This window comes from Aulonocara stuartgranti, assembly GCF_965226115.1.
Source record: "Aulonocara stuartgranti genome assembly, chromosome: 15".
NCBI classification, from domain to species: Eukaryota; Metazoa; Chordata; class Actinopteri; order Cichliformes; family Cichlidae; genus Aulonocara; species Aulonocara stuartgranti.
The window spans coordinates 3,808,156-3,831,505 of record NC_138951.1 but is presented as its reverse complement, the minus strand read 5'-3'; the positions used below and the strand labels follow the sequence as shown (position 1 = coordinate 3,831,505).

At 38.0% G+C, this 23,350-nt stretch overlaps 1 protein-coding gene across 1 annotated transcript in view; it reads left to right on the top strand.

The window, feature by feature from the left end:
• The first annotated feature begins 14,759 nt into the window (after positions 1-14,759).
• runx2b (RUNX family transcription factor 2b) overlaps positions 14,760-23,350 on the top strand; it is a 124,646-nt gene continuing 116,055 nt past the window's right edge. Inside the window, exons 1-2 of the mRNA XM_082506078.1 lie at positions 14,760-14,886; positions 19,088-19,282. The gene's annotated coding sequence lies outside the window, so the exon portion shown is untranslated. The remainder of the gene's footprint in view (positions 14,887-19,087; positions 19,283-23,350) is intronic.

Below are 23,350 nucleotides of genomic sequence, written 5' to 3'. Positions count from 1 at the left end.
GTGTGTTGACTGGGTAATAAGAGGCATGTGTGGGAAATAAATTCTAGAGACTTTGGCCAAAACACGGACCTCTGATCCAGTTTATTACATTACATGCTGATGGTTGAAAATAGATATTAACTTTAATTTAATTAAAATAAATTGAAAAATATAATTTCAAATGTAGTTTAAGATTGGTGAAGCCATCCTCCACACTTACCCATGAATGATAGCTTTATTTATTTTGGAACCATCTATTCATATTTTATAATTATTTTAGTGGCATAAATGGACGACATAATTTGGTTAAACTGTCTCCTGCACAATAAAAAATATTAATGACACTTATGCAATGGAAAAAAAAGAAAACGGAAAAGGAAAATTCTTTCAATAAAAGCATTTTTGAATAGTAAAGTCATTTTCAGCACCTCCCTTATTCTCTAAGGTGCTTCCACATTAAAAATCCTAATGTGGAATATTATAAATTTAACAACAGATCATCTTCCTGATGTAACCCTCCCATTTATTGATTTACCAGATGTTATGTTTTTTTGTATCTGGCCTCAGTTTTAAGCTAGGGATATTTTGTGTATAAAGTAAATAAGGTGTCACGGTTCTGGGTCCGTTGGACCCAGTATTTTGAGTTCATTATGTTTTGGTACTTTTGCATCATGGATTTTCCTTTATGTTTCTCTGGTACTTGGTGTTTCAGTTATCTTGGTGTTTTTCTATATTATGATTTATGATCTGATACTGTTGTGATTATGATTATCATTTAGTAGCCTTTGGTCAGTGTCAAGTCTGTCTCTGTCTAGTCTGTGTCTTAGTAAAGTGTGTTTTGTTTCCTGTTTTACTTTGAAGGTTCTTGTTCCTGTCTGATGTTAGTATGTGCAGCTTTGTTCCCCCTGTCTCGTTAGCCCTGATCTCTCCCAGCTGTGTCTCCCTCCTGTTGCCGATTCCCCCGTTACTACCCTGTGTATGTAAGCCCTGTGTGTTTTCCTGCCTGTTGCCGGTTTGTCTGTATTACTCAGTGTCAGTCTGTGTAGCCACCGTGTCTTCTCCCTGTTGGTCATCGTCATCCTCTTCTGCTCGTTTTCATTCAGGTTTGTGCTCTGTAGTTTAGTTGTTTCCCAGTTTAGTTTAGTTCGAGCCCCGTTTGCTGTTTGTCCACATTCTTTTGTGTTCAATAAATCACCTTCACTCCTCTACGACTGCCTGCGATTGGATCCTCATTTATTCCACACGGCTCGCCTCGGCAGCCGTGATATAAGGTAGCTAATTGTGCACTAAAATATACATTAGTACAGTATTCTTCAAATTAATTATTGTCTTCTGTTTATTTAGAAGTTAAAGAAGTGATTCATTACTTGATATTTTAATGGTCAACAAAAAGAGTAATTATATACCACACTATATACTATAATTATTTAGAATCATTATTTCTACATGAACGATTGATCTGTTATTAAAAAGTTCAAATGGAAAAAGGGATTTACATAAAAACAATATTCTACACTCAGTAAAAAACTTTTTTTCCCAGAATGAAAGAACAAATATTCAAAATCTTTTCAAAAATTCAATTTAAAAAGAAAAACAAGTAATTAAATTCTAAAATTGAAGTAAAAATAAAAGATTCCCCACTGCTCCATATCAAATCCATGTATTTTTCTTATTAGCTATTTGATTAGCTAAAGCCACCAGTCACCCTTAATGATGGCTTCAGGACCTTAGTCCTATATAAGGATCATTGTTCTTAAATTCACACGTTTACAGTGTTATCTTTCATCTCCAGCAGTGCTGTATATTTAAAATTTCCATGGCTTCAATGTATCTGTTCTGGTTTATTCTTCTATGGAATTTATTTATTTGTTTTTTATATAAAATATTCCTCCTTATCCCACTCCCTATCACCCTCCTACTTTCCCCCCTGACCTTCCTGTTGTCCTCCCTCATTGCTGTTCCCTACTTTCTCCCATTCTTCCTTTCATCTCCGTCCTCCCTTTCCGCCATCAATACTCTCTTTGTCCTGTCTTGCCCCAAAAACTTAAATCATGCAATCCAACTCAGTAGCCAGTACAATAAAATAAAGTGAAATCAACTAAAAATTGAACTCAGAATTGGCTCTTTAGTTTCTTTTTTTGATAGATTCTTGCAACATAACATAATGTACTTTTGCACAAACAAGGACTTTGTAGTTTGTTGCATCAGAATCGTTGCTCTGTGTGTGATGCCGTGTTTACATATCATGTTTCTTCCTCATTGTCTTGAAAGTTGAATGCAACATAGTTTATGAATAACTCAGAGTAGGAGAATCTTCAGTGATGAGATGAAGCAAAACAAAAAGGAAAACTTGAAGCAAAGATGCCACAAAGGCTTTTGTTTCTATGCATGTCTCCTCCTGATGTGCTGAAGTGTCCTTCACCATGATATTCAAACACACATATATACATGTTTCTATAAAGGAGCAAATATGTCTCATAGCTAATAATTTCTTTGATCAGTTGGTTCAGTCACAGTCTCCATGAAGCTGAACTACTTTTCTCTACTAAAATATAAGCACAGGCATGAGTCCTGAGAATAGTATACCATCACTCACTTTGAAACTGCATTAAGAAAAAAACCCTTCATAGTCAGCAGAAACCACTTTCAGTGTTCTTTTTATTTTACATCAAGCTTTAAAAGTTAACAGGCAACTATAGGACAAGAAAAAGGAAAATGATGGTAAGGGTTAATAGGAGAGACAATGTGACCAAAGTCAGTTTGACATTAAAATCAAACTAAATGTGGATGTTTAGTCACAAGTTGTTTGTCAGTGAACATTCTTGTTGTTAAAGCCTGGTTAAATTTTGTGCAGAGGGCTTTCAAAACTGGGTCATGTCTAAACTTTGGATCATGATGTTCTTTTATTCTGCTGTCCGTACAGTTTAAATCAATTTTTTTTTTTACCTTACAGAGATCAGCCTCACCAAAGCCCCACACTTTCTTCTTTGGTGTTATGATAAACTAAATCTGGTTTAAAAAGGCAACCAAACAAACAAATGCACCAAAAACAATACAGCCCAGATAAGCGGAGGAATATTGATGGATGGAAAAAAACAAAACAAAAAATGGCTCAAGTTGTCCAACCTTGTTTTTGGATGACCTCATGAAGATTAAATTGGCTCCAATGGAGGTGGTGAAGTCTGGACATCCACGTCTTCATAGACCGCATCTGGATGGTTAACATCTCCACCCAGCTCAAAAAGGTCAGCTACTTCCTGAAGCCCTGTGTGGAAAAATTAACCCTCATGCAGTTAGGACATGGTCCACAGTGCTGTAAAACACAATACAGAGCAGTGCTATTTCACATATTTACTAACTCTTGAACTCTAATTAAGACGGGGGACTTCTTTCTTGTCTGGGGACTTGCAAATATGGCCAAAAACAGAAAAATGCACAGAAGAAAACCAAGTATCTCCTTAGTCTGATTTATTAGTCTCCTTAGTGGAATATTCCATAGTTCTTTTTTTTAAACAGACAGCATTTTGTGCTGGTGCATTTTGACATATTTCATACAAAATATTGAAGTTAAATTGCGCAGCTGACCAAACCGTACACTGAAAGAGGAATTCTAAATGAAAAAGACTTTAGGGACATGATCAAAGCTTAGTCATAACACACATTTAGGTTTCCATTTCCATGTCTGACCAAAGGTCACAGTCGTGGGCAAAAAGCTGACAGTCTATAAAATTTGAAAAGGTAATTTATTCATACAAAAATCCAAAAATAAAAGTTAAAACAGTCCGGTGTCCCATTTGAGTACAGAGTAAAAACACACAGTCCAAGGCCAGAGCCCGCTATGCCACAAAGCCGGCTGCACTCCACACATCGATCACTTTAACAGGAATAGCAGATGTCCTCTAAGACCCACCGTCCTGTAAGTGATCACTCCGGCCTCTACAACTCAACTGCCTTTAGGTTGCGGCATATAGGCCCTGGCCTGCACAGAAAGACAAAGTAACACGGCAGTGTTTGTGGTGTTGGCTGTAAGTAGACTAGTGTATCAGTGCAATCAATTACACCCGCCTCCAATTAGTCCAACTTCATTACAGCCACTGGCTCACTGCAAATGTGACACACACACAACCACTCCCAAAACAGTGCAACTTTACACAATAGTATGGAGATGAATTAATACAGGCACATTAGTCCACCATGTTATATAATAGCCACGTATGACACCTAACTTTATCCTGTTTTTAAGCTGCACTTTTTATTAATTAATTAATTAATTTTTTGGCCTGTCAGATAATATATAAAAGTTAACATTTTCAGTATTTTACATGAACACAATTGGTGTAGCATATGCTCTAGTTTTATACTATTTCTGTTTTATTGCATTTATTTAATTTCCGGAAGTGTACATTGTTTGGGGGCATAACATTTTAGCTTCCCTTGTGGGGAACAAACACAGTCCGAACTCCTTTCTTTAAAAAGCCCGTGGCTAACATGACGGAAAATGGTGAGTGTCTTGTACTGTACATTTGTAAAAACATTGTGTTAATATCTAAAATACTAAAACATAATTTGTTTTTTAGCATGCTTTATTTTATTTATTTATTGTGACGTTATAAGGCACAATGCATGCTAGCTTTCTAGCATACTAATTAGCCAAATACGTTTCCGCAGCAGTACCTATCAACAGGCAGCTTACCTTGAAAGTTGTCTTGTATATATTTGGATGTTGACATAAGATAGATGAGGTTATTTGACCTAATTAACTTGTAACGTATAATGTTAAATCTTATGCTGTTGAATAAGTTTGTTTTGATAAATATTTGTCGTTTTCTTTCTTACTCACTAATTAGTTTTTAAAGTTAGCTTACATAGCCGTTCTTTTTCTCATTATACTGTATAGTGTACTAAATGTCTACTTGTACTATGTACCAGTGCTTTAATGGGAGAAGGTAATGCACCACTCAATACAGGCCACAGGCTTTTGATGCAGGGTGTCAGCTCTAAATCAATGCACTTGTGCAAGTGACAAGTTTGTCTTTTACTTGGCGTGATGACCAAGTATGGTTAGGAAGTCTGTCACTGAAGGCAAGGCTACAGAGTCTGTGACTTGTTTACTTGTTGTCCTCCACTCAAAATAATTACTTAAATGATCATTAAAAATAATCTTGGAAAGGATTTCCACTTGATTAAATTGCTTTATTTTAGCATCATGTAATTCTGTTATTCCAACTTAATGTACTTGAGTTGGACCAACTTATTTAATTAATGATGAGTCAACGTATTTTCTGCAGTTCAGTCCAACTTAATTTAACTGAGTTGATCCAACCCATTCAAATTACATTAGTCCAGCAAAAGTACTTTATGCTTATAGAAAGTAATTGGTTAACCTAGAATTCTTTTTCATTGTTATTTTAAGTTTTATTTATTTATGTTAATGTTATTCTTTGGAGTGTTCAACAAAGTCTAGAATCTGGTTAACATGAAACAGTAATGGATTTATAGCAGCTTTCACATAGCTGCACTCCATCCATGCATTTTCTTCCACTCATCCTTATCAGGGTCGTGGGTGGGGGGCTGGACCTTTCCCAGCTGTCACAGGTCGCCAGTCTATCGCAGGGCAAACAAGCAAACATATGGACACATTAGGCTTATCAGTGAACGTAACCCCACTAACATGTCTTTTGACTGTGGATTTGAACTCAGGACCTTCTTGCTGTGAGGCAACAGTGCTAACCACTGTGCCATACTCCATTACAAAAATGAAAAATAAAAATAAAGCAGGAAAAGCTATGATTAGAAAGCTTGATACAAAATGTTATGGTTTTGTCCTTGACAGGTTAAACCACAATAAATAGCAATAGCATGCACGTGGTGTGTGAATGCTTTGCTGCCTCTTATGACCCCAGTGGTTTTCCTGTGGTTTAAATTCTGGCGTGATCTTGTGATAGCGCGAGTCCAGGCCGCTAACCACTCTTACACCGCTAGATTGGATCACGTCATCTCAGCAAATGTTAAGTTGTTGAATTTCATGCAGATTGTAAAAGATGTAATTAAGTTCACCATAGAAACATTAAATTAATTTGTAATTTGAACAAAATAGACTACATCACAATAATGTGTTTTTGCAGCATACTGCTAGTAACAAAGTGTAGAAAGATACAATTGGTTCTTTGCTAAGTTGTCTGTTATGTGAGCACACAACACTGGTTCATACCTCGAGTTAGTTGCCTTTTTTAACGCTTGAATGATTCACCACTTATCTGACAATGGTACAAGAACTGGACTAAAAATAACAGAAAAAGCAGCCAATGTCCACAAAAAATAAAATAAAAATAGAGTAAACTTTGAAAAGTATTGTTGCTATAACCTGCAAAATGTGTCTACTTTGCACCCTCGCCACATTTATACAATTGTCTTTGTAACACTTTATGTGTGAAAACTTCACACGCAGTGATGTACAAAGAGGCTCTCCACACTAGGGCTGTGCGATATGACCAAAATCTCATATCCCGATATAAGACATCTATCGTCCGATAATGATATAAATCACAAAAATGTAACATTTTCTGTAAATTCTGTGAATCTCGGGCAGCTCGACTTGCATGAAGTGTTTCCAGCTGGGCGTCGTGTACCTGGAGTCGAGTGTTTTAACCGATGCATGAAACTATACATTTTTAGACATATGTTGTAATGGCCGCCGTTTCTTTGTGAGTATTTATTACACGGCGTGCTGCGGGGAAAAGCCTGTTCTAACATTTCAGTCTAAGGTTTATTTTTTAGCACCTGATGGCTCTTTTTTGCTTCTCATCCTTAAAAACTCTGCATGCTCTTTTACCTGATTCGGTTTATTTTGAAAAGTCTCAACAGGATCTTGAGCTTTATTGTGAAAGGGTTATGTGGAAGATAAACAAGCGGACACGCGATGGTTTTATCGTCGTTGTTGCTAACCACAACATAAAAACAGGTGTTTGTTCGTCCATAGTGTGGTTATATTAAATATAAGAGAAAGAGAGAACTTTATGAAATGAATATAGCCACTACAGTGACCATCAAAACCATGAAAAAATATTGCTGTAAACAGTTTATTTTGTGACACCACGAAACAAACAATGGCGTAAAATGAAAGAATAGATGTTTTTATATCATCATCCGATATATATCGGCCCTAGTCCACACTGTAGGTGTACTTGATGTGGGAGTGTACAATTATCACATTGTCCTATATGGTCATATGCAGCGCTTTGTTTTGGGCATTAAAACACTGATTTAAGTTTGTATAACTGCTTGACTACAGAGGAGAAAATCTTGCACATTCGGTGGGAAAAAAGTCGGTGGAAATTTTTTATTTCATCCACATGGAATAGTGCTTTTTCTATTAATGTGTTAAAAGCAGTTATAGTCTTGTGAAACTGGGTTTCTATTATGAGATTAAATTAGTATGGGTAAAGTATTGTGTTAAAAGGATATCTGAAATAGCCTCTTGAATGAGAGGAGAAATGAATTTACAAACTCGTAGAAATCCAGTTGGCTTCTTTTTTTAAGCTTTTAAAAATAGACAAAAGCATATTTATTTTTTTATATTATGGTCTGTTGATTTATTATATTCAGGGGTTAAAGTGTGCTGGGATGGCATTCTAGCAGCTTTAATTAATGAGCAGTTTAAATCTGATAAGAAAATAATTGCACATTATTGAAAAATGAGTTAATTATCATGTGTTGGAGCCTTGGATTGCTTCCAGTGACAGAATGGAGATACTTGCACTGTATTGATTAATGTAATGTAATTAATGTAATCTTACGGCCAGCTTACACCATCATGGTGCAAATGCAAAGTTTTGATTGTGGTTATTACCAATGATCCCTCTAATTTTTCATGTGTCTGAGCGAACACACAAACTCCCTGAGCGGTCCCTTGGACCTCTGTGAGCAACAGCAGACGTGTGCACTGTGGTCACGCCAGCATTGAATCCATCCAAGTCACATGGTTTATTAAAATAATCAAATTACAGCATTTACGTTTATGTTAGACTACTTTTAATTAACTGCTTTAGCCCACTTACAATGGAAATTAAAAAAGTCTTGTTCATGACCTGCGTAGTATGTTAACACTATTGGAAGTAAAAATAACTTGAGCGACTTGAAAGACAGCTTTCTTTTTTTATTTTTATAAAGCTCTGACTTGTATTATGAGTCTGTGGTCTGGGATAGAGTCTGTAACTCTGTCTGCAAAATACAATATATAATGACCAATGTTGGGCAATTAATTATATAGTTACTTCTTCAAAAAAGTTACTCAGTTTTTGCAGCTGTTTCCCTAAAAATGCAGCCAAGGCGTTTAAAAAAAACAAAAAAAACAAAAACATTTCAAACTATTTACAGAACAATCAGCTGTTCTGCATCAAATCTGATGCCACACAAATTATTTGTGCCCCTCCAAAAAATAATTTCTGTCCACTATGAGATGAAGGAGAACAACAGCCTGATACCTGCAGGCCTGACAGCAGGAGATGTATCACTGCTGTAACACCTGTAACATTCAGCAGTCGCCTCATTGTTCTGACACACAACAAAACTATTGACTACACTACACACTGACTACACAAGACAACACACTAACTTTAAACTACAAACATGCTAAAGGTCGAAAATCTCTCACATCTCAGAACACCGCCGTCACTCCTAAAACTTCCCCCTTTCTAAACAACTAAATGCCATGTTGCCATATCATTTTTTGATTGGTCGACATGGTACATTTTTCCACCAATAGGAAAGGCTGGTGAGGGGCTGTTTTTGCTCACAGGCTTTTGAGCGTTTTCCTTATAAAAAGCCGTTTTTACCGTTTCTTCCCGCAGTAAATATAAACAACGACAGTATTCAGGAAGAAAACCAAACAGTGCAGATATTTTTATCATAACTCTGGTTTTACGTGGCCGATCAACACAAAATCAAAACTGGTATAAAGTCCACATTTTTCCCGTCAGTTGTTCCGTCTGTCCTGCTCACATCTCCAATGGTTGTACACGTTGTCATTAACGTGGCTTCACTCCACATCAGCCGCTTTGCTAGCTAAAACACCGGTGTCGGCACATAAGGACGCTGTCATAGCCTGTCAACGACTTTGATTAGCTGCATATATTTGAATGTGAATCACATCATTGGCTGGACTATGGGATAAGGTGGCATCGTTCTAATCCCATACGGGAGCAGCCAGTCACTTATTGACTAACACTGCAAAACAGAATTGTTAAAGTTTTTATTTTAATTTCAATTCTGGTTAGATTTTTTTTTGTGCGCAACGCAGATTTTCTGTGTGCAGAGTTCGTGCCAGCAGTGCGCGGGCAGTTTAGAGGGAACATTGGTTATTACCGTATAGCCCAGGGGTGGTCAACTCCAGGCCTCTAGACCCGGTGTTCTGCAGGTTTTAAACATGTCCTTGATCCATCACAGCTGACTTAAATGGCTAAATTACCTCCTCAACATTTCTTGCAGTTCTCCAGATGCCTGGTAATGAACTAATCATTTGATTCAGGTGTGTTGACCATGGGTGATGTCTAAAACCTGCAGGACACCGGCCCTCGAGGCCTGGAGTTGGCCACCCCTGATTTAGCCAGTGATAGAGAAGGGGAGCAAGCTCAACGAAGTAATGTTTTTGTTTTTTAAAATTTTTTCTCAAAATCTCAATAAATTTAACAAATAAGAACAGATGTACAAATTAGTACAAATATGTACAAATCTTGTATAGAAACAAACAGTTTCTATACAAGATGTAAGATGTAAGAAGGCGGAAACACTAGAGCAGCGGTCCCCAACCTTTTTTGCGCCACAGACCGGTTTATGTCCGACAATATTTTCAGGGACCAGCCTTTAGGGTGTCACGAATAAATACAACAAAATAAAACCAGTACCAAAAAAAGAAGATTTATTCATAACACACGGGAAACCAAGTTAACGATTAAAAAAAAAAAAAGAAGATAAAACTGATTCAAAACCATAAAAACCATATATTTCACACCCGAGCCTCAACTCTTGTGGCCCGGTACCAAACGACTCCGGTCTGTGGCCTGTGACTGCTGCACTAGACATCAGATTTTGGAGCTATATGTGTGCTTTTGTAAAATCTCTTGCAAAATCCTGTAATATACTGTACTTGTGTTATTCAAATGCGTGTGTGCGAAAATGCCACGCTGTTTAAACTGGTTAGTTTACAGTATTTTGGTGAGATTTTCAGTGATGGACTATGCTGGATTGGTGCACAGCAGGCTGTGTTGCTCATGGTCAGTGATGATTAATTCACTCACCAAATTCTGCATTTTAACCTTACGCTATATTGCCAGTGAGTTGAAAATCAGCCATATAACTTGTGAAAAATCTGCTTAGATCTTGTCAGCTAAATCAGCACACGTCACCTGATCACAGCCTGTATGTGAAGAAGAATCTGAATGTACAGGCTCACAAAACAAGCTGTTACGTGATGTATTTTGTAAGTAATTGTTTTCCCCACGCTACACTGCTACACCTGATCTTAAAGCTTCCCCACCTGTCACATCCCACTTTAATCCCTGATTATAGAAGACAGAGTTATTAGGAGTGGACTGCAGCTTAATTTTCCCAGCCTTTATTTTGACCACGTAATACAGAGCAGACACGAAGAGCACAAGACGGAAGAAAAAGCAGCGAATGGTCCAGGGTGGACTGAAACTCAGGGGCCTGAAGCTTATGTGTTCCTTGCTCAAACATGTGTGTTAATTGCTGTGAGTGCTAACACCTGTGTTTATCTAAATCAAATAGGCTGCAGTAAAAAAATAAAAAAGCAGCAATTAATGCATGTTCACCACGCAGAAAGGTGCCACAGATACAAAAAATATACCCCAATAAATACAAATAACAAATACCACAAGTTGGTCACAAACAGAAGTTTCTCACATATTATAAAGGTGTAATGCTTATAGCACAGTAAAGTTTAAGTTACTCTGCTATCAGAGACATATTTGTTCCATGTAACACAGATCCAGCTAATCTGTTGCCAATTCATTTCTTATGAAGTTACAGTCAAAGCCTGATGATGTCACGGTACCCGGGTCTAGATCCCAGGGTTTTGAGTTTTTGGGATGTTTTCTCTAGTTTTGCACTTTTTGTGATATGGCTCTGCATTCTGGATTGTTGATGTTTAGCTTTCTGTTGTTTCCTAGTGTTTAGATGTCTTGTTTGTTTTCCTTCTCCTTGATGCAAGTTTCTCTGCCTTTACTATCTCTGCCTCTGTTCTAAAGATCTTTAAGTTCATTATGTGCTGTGTAGGTTTGTGACTTCCTTCTGGTTTTCAGATGGGATTTATGCTTGAGCTCCTTAGTCTTCTTTTTATGATATCAGTTTTTCTTTCCTTGTGCAGTAGTTCCTCTACTGCTTTAGTTGATGATGTCTTTCTTTTCTGTTCCTTCTTTTTTGTGTTTGCTTGCTTTCTGTGTCTGTGTCAAGTTCTTGTGTTTGAGTCCTGGTCTCAGTTTTAGTTATTTACAGTTTTATTTTGATAGTCCTTTATTTAGTTCTACTTCCCTTGTCTCACCATCTGTGATTAGTTTCAGCTGTCCTCTCACTGTCTTGTCCTCTGTTAAATACTCTCTCATGGTTGTGTTTTCTTGTTCTGGAAGAGTCCTACTTTTTGGATTATTTTCTCCTGTCCTGCTACTGGTTGCGTTTTGTGAAAGAACCCATCATTAAAGTTACTTTTTTTTTTAGTTTTCTTCTACATTCTGCATTCGGGACCACATCCTGTCTGCCACACAGCCGTCCTTCACAGATGATAAGTTATATGTTAACAATTAAAAGAAAAGGAATTCAGGGTGTTTCATATAGTATTTCTGAATGTGACAAATAGGTAAATGTAACTGCATTTGGCTCTTGTACCATTGCACTGTGTCTTAGCATGCTTATACTAAATTATGTCGAGCACTGCTTGACTAAGTGCTGCCTCACAGAGCTCCTTTTCTCCACAAATAAAGGAAATAACATAATAGAGCCTTTTCTTGATAAAGTGGGAGCACATTTAGATAGTTACTGTGTGTCTGCTTTTAAAAGCTTGCAAATGATCCGGGACAATAATAAACCCATTACTATTATGGCGGTGAAGGAAGGAAGTTTTCATTAGCACAGAGAACCACATAATGTCGAGATTTTTTTTTTTTTTTTATAGCTTCATTGTCCCCACCAACGTTTGACTCATATCATTATCTACATGTACTACAAAATGTCATAATTACTGTGAGTGGTATAAGAATGTCAGATGTATACTGAATATCAATATTTTTCCTATCTAAATGCTAATTGCTTGATACTTGAACCAGGCTTATAGGATTACTTAGTCATACTGAGCCCGACGTCTCAGAGTTCTGCTTTATCTGACTTGTTCTCTCCAGGTTCATACTGGTTTTCAGTAGTAAGTTGATTAACTACATAAACCCTTTGTGTAAACAATTTGTTATATCAATCATGTATTGATTTCTTTTTATGCTTAATAAGGAATCTGTGGGATTAATGTTGGAGCCCCGTGTGTTCAAACTATGTACCAGGTTATGTGTCCAGATATGTGGGTTATATAAAACAGAAAGTATGATGAGTTTAGTTTGTAATTTCTGCTGTGGAAAGTTTGAGAATTATATTTAATTTTATTAATTTAATTTCCTTTAATTCAATTTATTTTGAATTATCCCAAGTGTGAGGACTGTGCAGTCGTTATCACAAGCACAGACAAACGTTTTCCATCCACAGATGTAGTGAAAAAGACGGCTCTGCTCACACCAGTCGGTCTATAGCTGCCCCTAAAGAGTAGAAACAAAGTGCAGTGTGGTACTTTGGGCATCTGTGATTGGAGGACAAACAGTATTAATTAACTGTACTTCAGTTTTAAGGTGCACAGAATTAACATCATATGGTGGTTTTGTTTTCTTAAAAATACACCCACTGACTACTAAGAGACTGGCCTTAGCTCACTGCTATTCCATACTGAATGATCAATATCAGTTACTATGACAACACTGCGTAAATAAAATAATAAATCAGTTACTCTGTGTAATAGGAATGGAAAGATCATTCTTAATAGCCAGAGCCCCCTAGCTGTTGTTGAAGACATTGCAAGCAAAGTTAAAAATCTAACTCCATGAACATTAATCTTCTCCCCCCTTCCACAGTTTTAGCTTATACTTCAATAATTTACCCTATTTCCAAAAAGACGCTGCAGTATAAACGGAAGATGTAACTGCATCGGTAGTTTCCATCCGTTTGCTCCTCCTGTCATATGGAGTTTAACTAGTGAGTGCTCCTGCAAAGCTCAGTGGAGTCATTTGTTTACTTTTGGGTCACACATCAGCATCTGCTACTCTGTCCTCCTCATCTTTGTAGCCTGGTTGTACCTGTGATTTTTTTTTTTTCCTCAAGTGGTGAATCAAATTTCTTCTTTTCATCTGTAGCACATAAGCCTTGTGGTTTGTTGGAGGAGGTTGAAGTGGCTCCCTATTTACTAAATCGTCATTGGAGGCTGATATGTAGCTCTTATCATGTGAAAAATTACGCAGGTATTATAGAGTACTGTGTGATGGTCCATAACCTTGATGGTAATCAAGTATTTTTAATAAAGTAGAGAGGGGAGAAACAAGATGAAGTAATATTAGACGGGGTGTGAAGCAGCCAGTTCTGGCAGTCTTTTGCTGTAAGAAGAGCGATCAGTAACATGAAGCAAAGTAATGACATGTAGACTACTCATTACTTTCTTGTGTATTCTTACTGTTAGATTATATTAAATTAATAAATGTAAGATCAATTATGAAAGACCAGATGAGGTATGATTGACTCTGCGTCTATCTCTGATGGTTCACCACTCTGGGCTGCAGGGATGTGCTCTCCTGCGCATGTACCAGTGCAAATAAAAGAAATATTGCAAAAAAGTTTTTATTTATTTGTTTATTGATACTTTTTGGAATTTAAATAAAAAAAGGTACACTTTGATATACTCTGTGTATATTACAAGTAAAGTCTTCATGTTTCCTTTTGAAGTTTGATGATTGTGGTTTATAGTTGATGAAAATCTGAAATACCTCAAATTATTAGAATATTTTATAAGAGCAATCAACAAAGGATTTACAACGCACAAATATCCAACTTCTGAAAGATACAATCATTCATATACTCAGTATTTGGGGTTCCTTTACTATGAATTACTGCCTCAGTGTGGCATGGCATAGTTATGTTCATCTTGTGGCACTTGTGGCACTGCTGAGGTGTTACTGAAGCCCAGGTTGCTGTGTTGTTTCTCATTTTCCTCTTGACCCCATGGAGTGTGGGCTCAGGTCAGCTGAGTTGAAGGGCCTAACAAGCACAGTAGTTTCCACTGTGTGAGCCGATGTTAAGTCCTGCTGCTAAAGGAAATCTGTATCTCCATAAAGAAGGTGGTGTTGTCACCTATGTTGCATTCACCTTTTCTACCACTCTTCTAGTCAACTTTCCATTCTTACGCTTACCGGCAGCCCTCCGTGAACAGCAACCCTTTTCAGCAATGATCTTCTGTGGCTTGTCCACAGTTATCATCAAGACAGCTGTTAAGTGGACAGTTTCAGTGATACACAGTTTAATTTACCTTTTTTGAGTTTTATTTTAAAAAAGAGCGCTTGTTGTGTGATGAAGACTTCAAAAACAAATACTTTCCTGTAAAACTGAATCAAAAGACTGGCCCAATACCATCAGATATCATAATTTCATAACTGATGCATCCCTAACAGGTACATGGGTCAGACATGTGGCAGAGCAGGAGCTGAACACAAGACTCGCACCGTAAACATCATCACAAAGCTTGCAGGGAGGAGGTCAAACCTGGGGCTTTGTTGGGTGAAGGACTGATGGAGGAATTTGCAGCGATTTAAAACGGTTAAAACTGTAGTTTTTAACTTTTTTTATTTTGTTTGTCACCATTTTTCCCCCAGCAGAGTGGACCTTGGTGGACAAAATTTGGGGTTAACCTTTTTAAATGGAATATAGGTCTTTATGTATTATTTGCATGTATCCAGTTATTTAAAAAAAGACCATAAGACAACCTTTTGCAGGCTTGTCAGCTGGCAGGTAGAGCAATAAAATCTGCCCTTACAAGCATTTCTCGTGAATGATACATGTAAAGCCGTGTTTTGTTTGCTACAGCGCCTTGATAAGAGCAGTGGTGCCCGTTTGTGTCTACTGAAACTTCTAGAGCAGCGGAAGAACAACACCTCAGTTCAATAATGCATTTTTTTTCTTTAAGGGATTTGAGTGTAATGTATTCAGTAGCTGTGTGGAGGAAAAGTCATTCTAAGAATATTAAATGAAAAGAATCCTAAAGATGGATCATTTATTATTCAGTGATGTGTCATCTCACACGGAGACCGAAAGCTCAAGGAAGACAAAGTCTGAGTGTGTCAGGGACGAACAGCTCCTTAGAAGGATGTCTGTATAATACAACCTACACGAGATCATTATTAGTGCGAGACGATAATCTTTTTGAGATATAATGAGAAAGATGAGCTCCGATTTTCTGGACTCTTTGAAAACTTATAATAGTGGGTTATTTTAAAGAATTAAAGGGCAATAAAAGGCTATCTACCTTTTTTTTTTTTTAACTTTACAACTATAAGAAGAAAAATATTTTGGGTTTGTTTCTGTATTAATATAATTATAACACTTTTTTTTAGAGAAATTCAGCAAGACAGCAATAATTATCAATATTAATTTATCTGTATTATTTTGATTAACCGTTTTTCTTTATTATTTCCTCAATCCTTACTTAGGTGTTACATGCAAAAATACTCAAGGTGACAACTTGAAATGTATTATTTTCTTAAGCCCCAAACTAAAATATATTTTCTTTATTGTCATGAATAATAAATAAATTCACTAAATAACTGAAAAGCTGGAGGTAGACAGTTTGACCCCGGGATTAATCAACAACCAAAACATGCACCATTTAAGTTTTTCTTGACTTCGGCTACGTTCACATTGCAGGCGAAAGCGCATCGAATCCGACTTTTTTGACCCTACGCGACCCATATCCGATCATGGTATGACAGTGTGAACGGCACAAATCCGATATTTTCAAATCCGACCTGGGTCACTTTCGTATGTGGTACTGAGCCCGATACATATCTGATGTTTTAGAAATCGACTGCTGTTTGAACGGTCGTGTCGCATTAAATCTGTCTTTTACGTTACTGACACAAGACAGACGCCAATTATCAGCGCCGGAGAAGACATCGTGAACGCTTCCTGGCCATCCAGTGTACATGTCAGTGAAACTGTTGGGAAGACAACGTTGGAGAAATTTGAACATTTTCTTTGTACTGTATAATCTGCAGATTCTGACAGAAATCTGCAACTATCCTTTGAAGCACCGCTCCTCTAAAACAGCAATAAGGATCATTATTAGGCCAAATGTAAATAACAAAATAACTTTATAACTTAAAGCAAAAGTCCGAAACAAGTCTTTATATTAAGGGCCATCAGTCAAACAATACTGTTTGCTCTGGGTCTAAACAGAGCGCGTTGTGTGTGACGTCTTCTTTTGCGCATGCGGGCCGCTTTGAGGGTTCACACTAGAGCGCGTTTGCTGTCACATTTTATTTATAGTGTGAACAAGCAGACAAAAAAAATCGGATTTGATCAAAAAATCGGAATTGAGCATTAAGACCTGCAGTGTGAACGTAGCCTAAGTAATCAGTGACTGTTTTAGGATGAGAAACACTCACCAGTGCAATTTAGATTGTCCCCACTAGAGGGCAGGATTGCTTATCTCAACACTTTTCTTTTGTGTGAGTTTTTTGTAATACTTTTGTCCTGTAGTAAACAGAATTTAAATACCCGGTTTAGATGTGAGCTTTCAGACACATTACTCTGCACCTAAGGTAAATATTACGAAAAACCTGGGTGTTATTTTGAACCACAGTTATTTTAGTTTTTAAATGGTATAAATAATAATAATGGTTATTTTAAACGCATAGAGCAACCGACGGTGATTCTCCCTTGTTGAACATTTCAAAATATTGTGTAGTTCGTCTCTGCGTCATCACTAATGTTGGGCTGGTAGAAGATCCCGCACTCCATTAAGCGCACCACAACAATCCTATTTCCACTCGTGTCATTGCAGTTAAAACAATCTCCTGCTCAAAGTTATTGATGCCAGCATTTTGTGACCACTAATGCAGATAAAGTTTCAATATTTATCTTTCAGTCAGATAATCATACTGGTTCTCCGAATGTTCAGGAGAGGCATGATAAATGTAGTTTCCATGTGAGAGAGTTAAAACAACTTTGATGGGAACGGTGTTTGAACAGGGCAAGTAAATTCTGGCACCACCAACGGCACTTTCCTGTATTTCTTTTTCAGAGAGGTACATGAAACTCAGCCTAATCAAGGCTGCTGTGCACAAAGGGGGTATTTGTTTAATCATTTTGGCTCTGACAGAGGTATGCGCAGACAGGCTGAACTCACAGCAATCACTTGTGCAGTGTCAGTGTACATGGACGTCTGTCTTCATTCCCAGGGAGTCAAATACTGACATTTTGTCAAACCTGCTGGCGTCACGCAGATACACACAAGGTGTTCTTTGACATTTGTGCCTTGAGTCACTGATCGCAGCAGGAGTATGTTCAGTCTTGCTACAAACTTGCTACATGTATATGTGATGATTCAGGACCCCTTGATGTGATGTTTGAATGCAGTAGATATGCTTGAGGGTAATTCTTTTAACACGAAAGTCTGCACTTTAAACCAAATCCTGATCTTTTTGTAAACCTTTACAGGCAGTTGTGGTGCTTAAACTTAAGCAAACAGAGTGAAAACAAAGCACAATTAAGTGCTCCCAAGTGGCACGCGATCTGTGACCTTCTGGTTGACATTCTTGTAATTTAGGCAGCCGCTGCCGCTAAATCTTCCTCGTGTATACTTTGTCACTCTTCCAAACAAGCCTGTTTGCTTTCAGTGTCAAATAATGCCACAGCCGAGAAGCCAAAGGGAACACCTTGTGCACATCTTTGAGAGTCCAGTGACAGTTTTGACACCCTGGGAATGATAAGCCAGGAGGTTTTTCATGTCCAGTGAAAGTCACCACATGTGTGTGAATGGAAGAGCTTCTCGTGCAGAGCTCTCTGATGAATCATACGACTGGAGAGGCACTATGAGCTCTTGGTAGTCATCATATGTGTTAATATTATTGAGTCTTATAGGTTGCAGGATTTAGTGTATAATTTGGTGTTGTGCCATACATGCAACAATCCACAAAAATACATTAGAAGTTAGCGCTACAGCACAGTTCCTAGCCCTGTGCTGTAGTGCTAACTTCTAATGTTAACATGAACATGCAGTGACAATGCTAACATGCTGATTTTATGGCATAAAATTCACCGTCATAACCTCAAAGTTAAGGTGAGCTTGAAGAAATATTTTTAGAGTTGAGAGTATAGATGACAACAAACTAAAATTGTCAGTCAAATAACCCTGCATGTGTCTTTCTGGGTCTAGTTCAACAGCACTGTAAGCAAAGTAGTAGGTTGAATTTGTTGATTTATGGTGGGGATATGATGGGGAATTCCCTAAAATAGTTGTTTGGATAATCCACCAACTCATTCACTGGCTGTTTGCATACAAAGTCGTGTTTCATGGTGTGGTGTGTTTCATCTCTCAGGGCTTTTATTCAGCAGTCATGGCTGAGAGGTATCTGAAGATTGCAATTGGGATAACTAAAGATGTCATATTCTTTTTGAAATCATCCCTTTTCATTGCTTGATCTAGTCTCATGGTTCTTCCCAGAGATGTAATGAAGCTTTGGATACAGCTAGCTGTATACAGAGCCTGTCACTTTGTCACTTTTTAAACTGACATTTAAAGCCGAGCTAACAAATCTGTTAAATTTATATTTCTGTTGCTTTGATGGTTATTTTGAGATGTTGGTTAACCCACCTCTGTACTATAATTGCTTCTGTTTACAAACTGTGTCTCAAAGAGGTTCAAGTTTTGCAAAGTTCACGTGGAAATTACAATTTTGGATCATGCTGCTTGTATTGAAGTATTTTATTTTTTAAGGGTTGTATTTTTTCTGCTTTCCAGAAGATGTGCAATGATTCGGAGAGCCCCTCTAGCAAGATATTGCAGCAGGTGGATAACATACGCTCATATGCCGTTAGGCCAAACTCACTGAGGGTGCAGAATCCAAGATGGTGCATTCGTGTGGCAAAAGAGTTAATTGAGAGACAGGCGAGTAACATCAACAACTGCTATAGCAGCAACCTGGCCAGCATGCAGGTAGGGGAACATGAGCTGGCTGTTTGACTGTGACTGAACTTCTTTGAAGGTGTATATGTTCGGTCCCAATTATTGTAATTTCCAACCAACTGCACTTGCAGCTTGCCATTACATGCCTTACTGGCTCTCACTAGCCTCGGTGAAAACAATATAGGACTTGAAGTAATGAATCTGCAGAGTGTGGGAAGTGAACGTGGAAGGTTTGAGAGCATCACACCGCTGCAGTTGTCAGATTTCTGATGTCACTGATCCAAGATCTTATTTCACCTTCCCTGGATGACTGTTTGATCAAGCGATGGGGCAGGCGCCACTTTAGAGTTGAGATATCTGCCCTCCAGCCATTCTTTTCGAAGCCGTTATTTGCAGCATTTCCCTCACCTCAAAAGTCAAACATTAACCTGTCAGACACAACTTGGAAAGTGCAGTTTCATAGTGATCAGCAGCGCAACGTATCTAGTGACCACCCGAGGCTCTGACAGCACACTGTCAGCGAAGTGTCCACTGTTACTGTACACTACCAGCCCTAAAACAGGAAAGAAACCAAAGCAGGAACTTGATACCTGTTGACACAGTGTTTAAATGACAGTATTCCATAAACACAGAGGTGGTGGGCCGCCTCTAGGGATTTGTAGGGGCCTGCTGCTCCTGTGTACAGTTTAAATAGCATGTAGATGATTAGAAGGATCAAATGGCCAAGGGATAAAACCACAAAGGGGAGCTGTGCGCCGTGTGAAAACATGAAGGTGCCTATAATAATTACTTACGACTTGTTGACTCACTAAAATTACTGTGAAATTGGTCATACTGTTGAGGAAAGCTGCGTTCAGACAGACAGTAATTGCATTTCCTGTTAGTCTCAGGCTTCGTGTCTCTTTCTCGCTGTGTGTGACTGAACACCTCTTTCAGCTGGCCCTGATCAGAGCGTAGACTCAACTGACTGTAACAGAGAGAGTCAAAAGAGATCAGGCAATACGGTGCATATTACACTCAAGCCACAATTTGAGTGAAAACCTGTTTTTCATCAGGTTTTTATCATTACCATGAAAATAGCTTCACTCAGACCCCACAAACTGACCAGAGGTTTAACTGAACTTAACAGGATTTTCTGATGCCATTGATTGTTAGGCGAGCGTTCACCTCAAAGCCCAGCTTAGAGCCCGTTAGTCGTGTGTGCACGTATGGCACATATAAAAAGCCCCTGCTGATGGGAAAGGCACTTCCACAAAATAGTAGTAAACGGTTGACTGCATTTGGGCCTCCTTATGGAACTGAGCTGAGAGAACAAGCTCACTCCTCCGTGTCCTGTCTGATAAAAGCAGGGTTTGGACGTTTGCCATCTCTGGGGGCTTGGCAGGATGCAGTGACTCGCTGAGGTTTGAAACCCCATTAAAAATTGTCACTTTATTTTAAGCAGCTGCCACACTAGCGAGTCCCACATCCTTCTGGAAAACGAATCAGAAGCCCAGAGCTGGCTGGGGATTGGCTCAGCTCAGACCATCGCATTCATAGTGTGCTGATCTGAGCTGTTAAAGTTTGTTTCCCCTAGATGACTTTAGGGTAATGAAGGCTTTTAATTTTCCTGTCAGTTGAATTAAAGACGCCTGTCCGGCATGTTGTGTCTTGAGACGCTGGGAATATTATTTATGAAACTTTCTCTGCATATCTGAGCAAACCATTATGATTGTGTGTGGGCCAACCCATAATCCCAACTAGATTTAGTGAAGTTGCTACAGCAAGACACTTTATAGCACAAACTGCCAATTCTCAAGGTTACCCTAAGTGTGAATTGAAGGTCCGTGGATGGTCCCACTTCCTCAGTTGGGAGGTTGTTCTTCCGACTTCACTGCATTCATGTCCTTTTAATTCGGAACGTGGGAAAGATTGATGCTGAAAAGATGATGTGTTGTTTTATAGCTCAGAGGATTTAAATGACACATTGATAGCTGTTTCCAGGACATACAAAATGAATATTGCTTTGACTGGCTTGTTACCAGATTACTGCCAGTAAAAAACTTATCTAAGTAATCTAGTGTGTCCACTCAGCAGAGACGGCAAAAAATGTTTAAAATGTTAGCAAAAATCTGAAAGAAGCAAATTTCCAGCATGAATCAAAAGTGTATTACTCTGACATGTTTCTTTTCTGTGCTACTATTCTGTTTATGTTGCATACCGAATATCCTGCAAGTTATGTACAAAACTTTTTGCCAGCTTTCCAAATTGGTGTTCCAACTTGAGAAGGGTTCATATGAATTTTCCAGTGAGGAACTCCATTTTTCCAATGATTCCAGTGCCATAAATTACAGCTGGGCAATGGAAAAAAAGTCTTAATCACAACTATTTTTTTCAGTCAATACTGATCTATATCACAGTATAAATTAAGTCACTATTTCTGTTAGGAGTAAAAAAGAACCTTTAAGCTTAAGTGAGATGAGAAAGTTAATTTTAGTTTCAATATGAATTGCTTTCTGTGAGATGTTAAACATAATAAATGTACTAACTGTATTCATAATAACTAACATGGGCATTTATAATAAACTAAAATCATAATTATGACTTGGCAGCAGCTTCAAGTGTTACACAAGAACACAAACGAACTGGAAAACTAAGTTCTTTGATCAGTTCCAGAGGAAATAAAGTAGCGATCAACACTGAAGAAAATCTCATACTGTGACTACGGCTTCCGAGGAAAACCATCTGATTGTTTAGTTTGTAAGTGTTGCATTAAGTTTACCAGCCTGTGGCTTAGTTAGAGTTTCAGCTGATAGCGTACAGTCTTCTAACTAAGAACAACAAAGACCGAATTGAGTTGGGCTTAAATTTAAAGCAGTGAACTGAAAAACACTAAAACATTCGGTTTACTTCATGGAAGCTGCAGAGAGTAAATTAGCTAAATTTTCAGTATGCATACCAGTCCCCCAGTTTCCTTACAGACTGACTCTTGTGCTTTCGTGCACAGTTCTCCAGTTCACAGACCTTGTGCTCTTGTTTTGATGATTTGGTGATGGTGATTTTTTTCCCCACCATGTACATTTTTTGGAACCCATCTGCCAGAGATGCCACTGTCAGAGAAACTGACCTTTTACATCTTGTCTTATACATTTCCCAAAATTGAACTCTGAGTCATAGGGAGGTGGCGAGAAAAATGCTGCCCCGTCGCAGGTCTCAGCACTCTGGCCCATTTCTAGAAACAATGTCAATGCACAAGTGAATACAAATGTGCAACGGCAAGTAAAAAGAAGAAAAAAAAGAGAGAGTAAATTAGCTGTCCCTGAGTGTCACCTTTTAATTGAAAGACTTGTTTAGTTTAGTTTAGTTTTTTGGCTCAAAACAAAACATGGCTGTAGATGTGGGGATGAAGCTCAAGCTGCTGTTGAACTGTTCCTACTAACAATTCTTCCAGTTTCAAATACAGTTCCCATAGGCACATGAAACAGTTACAATTTAACATTGCACGTATTTGTGTAGTACTATCTGCCTACAAAATGTGTTGTGTGGTGCCTCAGACAAAACAGCAGGGTTGTTTTTCTCACTTCCAGCATGAATAGAAATAAATGCATACATATATACACATATAAACTTTTCACTCTGTGCAATCCTGTGAAAAATTATGTAGAAGCCCACAGTTCAGTAGCTTTGTAGAGCCATCTCTATCAGCACGTTTTCTTTTCATAAAGTCAAAATAACATTTTGAGAAAAAGTGGAAATGTGGAGATTAAAACTAGAACATCTGCCACAGCTGCTTTACGCTAAACAAAGTACCTTGTGTAGGTGAGTTACTGAAATCATACTTGAGAATCAGTTTTAGTCATATGGAAAATATTTATCTTTTAGGAGATAAAAGGTTAAAATGTAAAAAAGTATAAGATTTAAAGTACGTCCATCCAAGATTGTGAGCATTATTTTATGCACAGCTCTCTTTACGTCCCATCACGGTGTTTCTGTCAGGTCGCTGGACTTTGACTGCATTGATTCTTTTCTTTTTCTGCCATTCTGTGGGAGATTTGCAGCTGTCCACCCCTGGGAGGATTGTGTCATTGTGTTAACACACCCATGAATGCTCCAGACTAG